We start from the raw sequence: 9,364 nt of genomic DNA, 5'->3' as shown, positions 1-9,364 counted from the left end.
AAAATGGAGAATGTTAACAGATTTAATAGTCATAAATGAACTGATTCGGCCAATGGGCTCTTTACAGACTGGAATTCACATGCCTTCTTTATTACCTAAAGAACAGTCTACTATGGCAAATAATTTAAATGACTGCTTTTTTACTATATCTTTACCAGAAAAAAATAGAGGATTGGGAAAGAAATGACTCCTTCCACAGCCTCTCCTTTCCGGAGTTGCCTTGCCACTCTGCAAGGGAAACTGGGAAATGTAGTCTTTATATATATACACATACATGCTATGTACGAGTGCTTTGTCTGCATGTATGCCTGCATGCCAAAGAAAGGTGCCATATCCCATTATGGATGGTTTGAGCTACCATATAGTTGCTGGGAATTGAACTCAGGACCTCTGGACAAACAGTCAGTGCTCTTACTCTCTGAGCCATCTCTCCAGCCCCAGGAAATATAATCTCAGCCTATTGTGTGCCAAAGATGGTAGTAAATGCTTTGGTGTCTCATGCCATTAATTCCGACACACACTACTCTCATTATTATCTTGACTAAGGCTGAGAGAATTTAAGTAATTTGTCCAAGTTTAGTAACTGCTTAAATAACTGATAAAAGATTCTGATCAAGGCCTGTGATCTGTCTTCAAAATCATGCCTCTAAATTTGTGCTGCTGGGCTTCTTTAGAGGAAAGGAAACTACATTATTCTGAACTCAATATTCCCTCTGATGCAATTAAGTTTATGAAGCCTAAAATCTTCCCATCCTGGAGATGAGTTAGTGCCCTTATGATGCATACTCCTTGGCTTCCTTGGGCCCATGCCCACACCCAGGGGAAACAGCCGAGGACTGCGGAAATGGCTCCATGATGCAGGGAAACTCTTACAACAGAGCCCAAAACTTAAATTATTTAATAGTGCAAAGGGAGAGGCTACGTGACTAAGGACACCCAAAAATCCTAGAATCATCTCAGTAAAAAGCAGAGCAAGGAAAGAAAGGGACCAGACGGGGAGAAAGCCACACTGAGTCCAGGTCTTAGCTTTATCTCCATCTCAGTACCTCAGAAAGACATGGCACAACCAAACTCGTGTTAAAACAGAAGTGTCTTTCTTATGCCCAAAGTAAGTCAAGGTTTGGAACTGAGCTCTGTATTTCCGCAGAGCTACCAGGCACTCTCCAAGGAAGAATAATCAAAAGAAGATGAAACACATGTTGCAAAACTTGCAACCAATAAAAGGGTTGACATTTTCGAGGAACATGATCGTTGCTCTAAGTGGATTTAGCCCTAGAATGAGACTTCTGTCTCGCTCTCCATCGCGAGGGCTTAGCCATGCGAACCAAGACTTGTAATTAGATTGAGAAGGCACAGGATGCCTCCAGTATCAGATCTGACAAAATCAGCAGACATGATAGATTTCCTGAGCAGATCAGAGCTCCCTGTCCTTATGAATAACCCCTTCTGGAAATTAAGGAATGAAGCCATTTTATGTGGGAACAGTATTGCTGTCATTTCTCAGTTCAGAAGGCCTTGAGATCTTATTTATCAGGATTTCTCCTCTGCCATTAGGCAACTTCAGTCCATCCTCATAGGCATTTTAGTTTATGAAATTCAGCCAATCAGCCTAACACCACTGTTTCTCCTTATAGTAAAAGAGGACTGGGAAAGAAGGGTGGTCTGTGCTCATGTGCACATACATGTTTTGCCTCCTGGCTGAACAAACGGAATCTTATTTTTCCTTCTTCACTGAAGAGAATGAGAGAAATTTCCCCTCCATTACTTGAAATAAAATGAGGAAGACAGTTTAAATAGGAGGAGAGGCCTGAAAGGGTTTGGGTTTGTTTGTTTGTTGTTGCTTTTGTTGGTTTTGTTTTTGATAGAATCTCATTACGCTGGCCTTAACATGTCATGGCGCTCCAAAGCCCCAGAGAAGACCACCGACTCACTTTAAATTATAATTAAATGAATTTATTAATTATTGCCAGGTAAATGGCAGCCCTGCGGCCCATATGAAGGTGTGCCAGGCAGAAGGGTTAACGGAGCGGTTTTCTGAGGTAGAAACCAGATTTCTCTGTGCAGTGTGCAGCTGAATGAGAGACTCACTTCCCGCAGATAGTCAGGAGCCGTCTCTCTCCCCCTACCAACAACAATAAAGGAGCCGTCTCTTTCCCAGTTACACAGCCATAAGCAGGTTTACAAAAGCCAGAGCAAGCAGTTAGTTACCTGAGTTTGAGAATTCTGGGGAGGGGGCAAGGAATAAGTTGCTGGGAGCTTATCTTTTATGAATTCACAGAACTAGTGACCCAAACGCTATTATAGATATACATGTACCACTGCACTGGACTTTACACAAATGTTAATACGTGGAGTAGTAATGGCGCAAAAGATGGCCTAGGTGTGTGGATTCCTATTGACTCTACGCAGTTCAGAAAGGTACACACCCCTCTCTGCGTAGAGAGGGGATAACAGGGAATGTGGAAATATTGAATGATCTTAGGAGACCATAATGGACTTGTGGAGCATTTGATGGCCCAGGACAGAGTTCACGGGGCCCAAAGAATAGACAACAGATTACATAACTAATTAGTTCATTGTGAAACCAAAATCAAGAATGGTGGCGTGTCCCAAAAATCTGCCTTTTCACACTTTCTCCCTGCCACGAGCTGAGTCTTCTCAGTTCATGAAATTTAACTGAGCTGAATTTGAAGGGAGGAGGAGGCAGACGGCACAGAGGTTCAAGGCTAACGCCTCTGCAGAGTTGTTACCGTGGATACCATGTTACCCTTACGCAATAATTACACACGACCACACACAATGGGCAGATCAGAACAGCTAAGGAATGCGTACCATTCTTGTAATTCCCGGCCATAATGTAAGAATAATCCTTCCCGCTGTTAAAACCCACCCATCAAACATGCTCTCCAAATTTTCATGACACAACTCTCCTGAGAAGTCTGCACCCACCTCCTCCTTCATCGCATGCTAACGGCCTTTTCATTGCTTGTTTTCTTTTCTCGCCCATATTGAGTTTAAGTGGGTAGCGTTGTTTTCTTAACAAGCATCACACTTTGCTTAACAAACCAATAAACCCTAATTGTGCTTGACTGACCCAAAATATTTTTAATTAGTGTGAAGTATGTATGTTTGGGTGGGTGGGTGGGAGACAGAGAGACAGACAGAGGGGCAGCCAGTCATCCATGCCTCCTCTCTCATATGGAGGTCAGAGGAAAACTTTGTTGAGTCAGGTTCCCCCTCCCACCTTCACATTGGTTCTGGAGACTGAACTCATTCACCAGGGTCACGCAACAAGTACCGTTAGCCACCCAACCCCTTCTCGTGAAATCCTCTCCCGTGGTATAAGTCAGCTTCCCAGGGCCACTTGAGGACCTGACAAGAACTCCTCGGACGGAGCACAGCTGGCAATTTCAATTTGCTTCTACCACCGCTAATGAAAAGACTTAAGGCAATGGTCCTTTACCAGCGTGTCCCGTCAAGCAGAGAAGAAGACTTTCCAGGAAGCCTCTTGCAGTGTCTGAGAAACAAAGGAAAGTCTGAGGGACCTTGATTCTCTCCTTGAGTCTAAGGTTCAGTCTCCAGAGCGGATGTGTGGGTGGGAGGAAAGAACCTGACTCAAAAAGTCAACTGCCTGTCACAACACACGTCTCAAGGCTTCTGAAATCAATAGCTGCTCTCTCCTTCCAAATAACCACATAAATAAATACACCGAGAAGTACCGACTTACCTCGGATTTTATACAACAGAGAAGACGAAAGTAGATTGTGAAGGCACCTTTACTGGTTCCAAAAAAAGGGGGGTTCTCCCTAGGAAATACAGTAGTCAGAGATATTTTTCATAGCTGGAGAGATACTATTACTCATTTGTCATAATCCCCCCAAAAAACATCAGGCATAGTCATCTACAAGATTCAATGAAAAGCATATTATAAACCACTCTAATTTTTCCCTACATTATATTGATGTAAAAAGGCCTTGTACCATACAGGAGTCTTTGCAAATTTGTATTCAATGTTACATCAATAGCTACATCGTGTATCATCTGGTAACATTTTGCCCAGACATAAATAAGAATAAGACATTCCATTTATAAATTTAAGACAATCGGGAATAATTGCCACTGAACCATTTCCCAAATGGCACCCATAGAAACACTACTTGGTATCTTTCCTGTTTCTTCTGCGGCCCTGTGATAGCCCAAAGCACATGGGACTGACCTGATCGTTAAGCAACGGGGAAGGCATGCCAGATCCCGACACAGAAATCCCAATAGCAGGATGCACGGTGCTGAGCAAGTGTAATGTCATACCATATTCATTTATTGGTAGCAGCCGAGGGCAACAAGATGATTCAGAACAGACTAACTCGTATGGTATGTCTGTGGCTTGACTGTGTCTCTCAAAGAGCCATGCCTCAAGAGATCGGTCCATGGTGAAAGCAGTGGGAGGCCTTTAGGTCATGGAGGAAATATATCTTGAAAGGGATAAATGTCCTGATGGGACTCGGTCCCTCTCTGGTTTCCCGTCTTGCTATGGGAGTCTTCCTCTTCTACACATACCACGACCAGGATGCTGTTGGCCATGAGGACTATGAAGCCTTCACCAGAACCAAGATGATGCCAGCACCGTGTCTTTGGATCTCCAAAACTACAGGTAAATAAACTAGTTTGTTAATTACCTGACATCAAGAATTCCATGATAATTGCAGAGTACTGAGTAATGGTTGCTAAAATTCCTTCCCTGAGGCAAACGTAGAGCAATGTCTCCCTCTTCTAGAGGTCCGAAGGACAAACCCAGGCACAATTCCCCTGAAGTTCACTCTGGGAGACCAACGAATGTATTAGACTTCCTTACAGAGCCTCCTAGGTGAGGAGTTAGTTACAAGAGTCTGGACAATCCTCCCACAACCAGCCATAGCCGGAATAAGTAACCTTACCAATGAGGGCTTCCAGAGTAGCTAGTTATAGGGAGCGTACCCCGCCACACCATCCTGTCTTCCCCGCCTCTGTATACTCTAACCAGTCTCCCAGGTCACGTGCCACATTGTCAGCTGGTAGGTGAGCAGATGGATACTCACACAAGAGAATCTTGTGCCTCCCTGCCTGCCTTTAATTAAGGGGGCTGGTCGTAAACTTGCCTCTCTTGGATAATCATTTGCAAGGGGCCACAGATGAACTTCCCAAGATGGTGGTTGGTGGTCTCTAAAAACAATCACTCATGGCGTTAATATGCTAGCCAAATAATCTATTCACAGTTATAAAATTAGTATAAGAATCCCACCACCACCCTTTAGAGTTAGTCTTTTGAAATTTTCACTTTGCTCTTTGGAGAAGGGGACTTTTTCAGGCAGCAGCTCGACTTCAACCGGATGCTGTGTCATTGCTATAGTGTTGTTATAAAAAGATAAAACTCAATTGCTTCTCTTGCTCACATTGATATTATTAATCAATAATGTCTTTATAGCCTTCTCGGGGAAAAGTTCCCAAGCTTCGACGACTTTTAACAAGTAGCGTACAAGATGTATTACGTTCACTGAACTTGCAGATAATATCCTCAGATAAATAATCTTCTATGAAGTGATTGTGCCCAAAGGCCCCAACTTCTACATCTTAGAGAAAGAAATTGGACAAGCCTCTTCCTCTTGGGGGGGGGATGCTATGGTGGCGGTCAAATATGCTCACCCCTCTAAGGAGGGAATAGATACACATTTGCCCTGGTCCCTAAGTAAGAAGAGGGCATCTTCTGACTCCGGCCACATTAACGGGGATCAAGAGACAGAAGGTGAGGCTAGATGGGGACTGACCTATCGCAAAGTCCTTCCGTGCACAAAGGACTTCAGCTTGGGCTTCTCCAGATGTTTCCCCTCTGCATCCCCCTGGGCACACTCTCCCAGCAGAAACCAGAGGGAAGCCTTCCAGCGTAAGCTAGATCTTGTTGAGAAATCTCAGAACTCTCCAAGATTCCTTATTACACACTGAAAAATCTTCCTAAGTCCCTAAGCCCCACCGAAGAGCACAATCTGGCCTCTGGCAGCTTCTCTGATCCCTTTTCTTCACTGCTCCCACCCCGTGTCGGCTACCTTGAGCTGCATGATACACTGTAAGCCTCAGCGTTTGAGGATCTCTCCACACGGAACACAAGCTCTGCCAGAAAAGAAGCCTTTGCTTCCTCCCTTAATTCCCATCTCTCCTGATGCCCTCAGCACAGCACTGCGGTCATTCGCAATCAGCTGCCCAGCTTCGTTGTCTTTAATGCTCCAAAGAGCGTTACATATGTGTTTATTATCTTCTTTCGTATAACGCAAACTCCATTAGATCAGGAAATTGATTTCACTAAAGCGCAGTCTACCCTGACAGGGCAGGGCACTGAGTCTACAAGCCGTGCCCATTTGTTAGGTAAATGATGGCAGGTGTGTTCTCAAAGAAAATGATCCACCAATCATAGGCTACCAGAACTTAAAACCAACGTCTGCCACCTTGCTGGACCGGCCAATGTCAGAGAAACGGAAGCTAGCAGAATGGGAATAACCGAAGCAGCAGGAACGAAAGCATGCCTTCCAATAAGACAGCCTGAAAAAGATTCCAGACATTTGCAGGGAAATTTTTGTCTTATCACCTTGTGCTCGTAGGCTTCACGGTAGCGGTGTCCCTCCCCCTGGTAGTTCCCCGACTGTGCGCATGCCCAAGGCTAGGGCCTCAAATACGCTGGCCTCGGGGCCAAGCTTATCCAAAGACGCAGCATCATCTCCCCCTTCCACGTCACCATCCTTTCAGGCTGACAGACACATGACACATTACACACAGCAGGGGAGCTGGAGGCTAATCAGGAGGCAAGACAGGATGTTACAGTCGAAACTGCAGAGACATTATTTAATCAAAGCCCTAAATTTATACAGGAGGAAATCTAGGTCCAGACAATGATGTTTGTAGATGAGCCGTCGTGATTTTATTAAACATCTTTCATAAACAGGTTTTGTTTAGAGGAGATTATCTGCCATGTCATTTGCCAATCATAAATGTGTTACATCCGCCCTCATTTTCATTTTAACGAACAACTTGAGATAAGACCTGGCTATGATGCTCAGGCCGGCTTTGAATTCATCACCCTCCTGCTTCAGTCTCCCAAGTGCTGGGATTACAGCGGACCCCACCATACCCGGTATAATGAACCATTCCTTCCAACCTCATGGAGTCTTCAGCTGCCAACACTTGGGTATTCGGTAAGCCCTATTCCCTGTGCAGACACGCAGCTTCGCCCTGACCACAGCGATTGGTTCATGCGTGGGCATAAGATCTGATGATTACAAGACTCTGACGTCCTAGATACAGGATGAGAAGACTCAGTCCTAAGCAAGAGATAGGAAGAAATGGGGACCCGGTGACACTGATCAACCTTTGTAGTCCGTCTGTGTATACACCCTGACTCTTCCTATTCCAGTCAAGATACGGTTTTCTAACATATGCCACCAAGAGAACACTGCAGTCAGGGCCACATGAAATCATAGAAGCGAGGCGCATACAGGGATGTAACACACAGTGACTTGCACACACTTATAGTGTGTTTTAGACCATAGTTCTAAAACTGGAAGCAAGACAAAGATATTTACCTTGTGTCTTGGCTCCAGTCAAGCAAGGGACCCTGTCTGGGTTTTAATCATCAATACATTCTCCCATCTCAATCACTAACCAAAAGAATGCCAGGACATTGTTTTAGGAAGAGAAGAACTTTGCAAATCAAATTTTTGTTTTTGCTGGCTGATTAAGTAAGATTTAGCATGTCACGGTGCCGTAATTAAAAAAGCCCCAGGCTGCAAAAGCTCAAGAGCAAATTGGAGATCTCTTGTTATTTTAGAGGGGGAAAAAAAACTGAAGACAGCAACAACTGCACCCACAGCTACCCGCTTCCACAGCTGCGCCCACAACTATCCATTCAACAACTGCACCCGCAACTCTCCCACAACTGCACCGGCAACTATCCCAGCTGTTGTGCCCCCCAATGAAACTCCAAAGGAGGCTGTCGCATATGCGGTCTTTTTGTCTCAGGTGATAGTCGGGCCATCCGCAAGAGCTCTCTCTGCCTTCATTTCTCTGTGTGACATCACTCAGCTAACAGAGCTGCCTGTAGCAATCACCAACCAAATAAGGAGGGGAAGTTGCACCGAGATCAGAGCTTTCCAGTATCAGCTCTCCGTACAAGACCAGAGGGAATCTCAAAATTCCCGTTTTAGCAACATGTGTTCCATCCTGGTGGGCTTTAGAAGGATAAATGTGCCCCCATCCACTCTAGGGGGCCCTAATCGGGAAGTCATTTGGCTGGGTAACCTGTTTCTCCCAACAATTTCAACATTTATTCTGTAATTTAACTGGCAGTGGAGGCAAAGGTACCGCCGTTATGCGTGGCTGTGTCTCCATAGAAACACAGGTGAACGCAAGCATCCCCACCGACATTGAAATCGACATGAGTTCAGGAAGAAAGGTGCTCCCTTTGAATGACGTGTTACAGATGTGTTCTCATGAGGAATGAGACCGCGTCCACCGTGCTCGGTTTGCCTCGGAGAAGTCAGTCAGCTGCTCCATTCGTTGCAAAGGGGAGGGACACGAGAGAGAGGCCCATTCTCCCCAAGTTGCTCTACCGCCTTAATGTAGCTTTTTACAGAAGCCAAACAAAGTCCTTGTATATATGGGTGTGTGTGCTCTAAAATATATAGAAAAAAAAGGCATGGGAATTCATGCAGGCGCAACAATTTTGCAAGAGGAAGCTAAAGCAGAAGTGTGATTTATCACTAACATTGGATCACATCAAAATTAAAATTCCCTTTCTGGCCGAAGCCTCAGAAGAGGGTAAAGACAAGGGGCAGCCTGGGAGAAAGTGTTCACTGGCAGGAATTTTGTGCTAAGTTCTGTGGACGTATACCACCAAGAGATATTGTAAATTTTAATTGAAAATACATCTGAAAAGTTTTTATTTTATTTATTTATTTATTTATTTATTTATTTATTTATTTATTTATTTATTTATTATGTATACAATATTCTGTCTGTGTGTCTGCCTGCAGGCCAGAAGAGGGCACCAGACCTCATTACAGATGGTTGTGAGCCACCATGTGGTTGCTGGGAATTAAACTCAGGACCTTTGGAAGAACAATGCTCTTAACCTCTGAGCCATCTCTCCAGCCCCCTCCCTTTTTTTTTTTTTTTTTTTTTTTTTTGGATTTTCGAGACAGGGTTTCTCCGTAGCTTTTTTTGGTTCCTGTCCTGGAACTAGCTCTTGTAGACCAGGCTGGCCTCGAACTCACAGAGATCCGCCTGCCTCTGCCTCCCGAGTGCTGGAATTAAAAGCGTGCGCCACCACCGCCCGGCTAAGAAA

Source organism: Microtus pennsylvanicus, chromosome 22 (genome assembly GCF_037038515.1).
Source record: "Microtus pennsylvanicus isolate mMicPen1 chromosome 22, mMicPen1.hap1, whole genome shotgun sequence".
Classification (NCBI taxonomy): Eukaryota; Metazoa; Chordata; class Mammalia; order Rodentia; family Cricetidae; genus Microtus; species Microtus pennsylvanicus.
Note: the sequence above shows the minus strand (reverse complement) of the source record.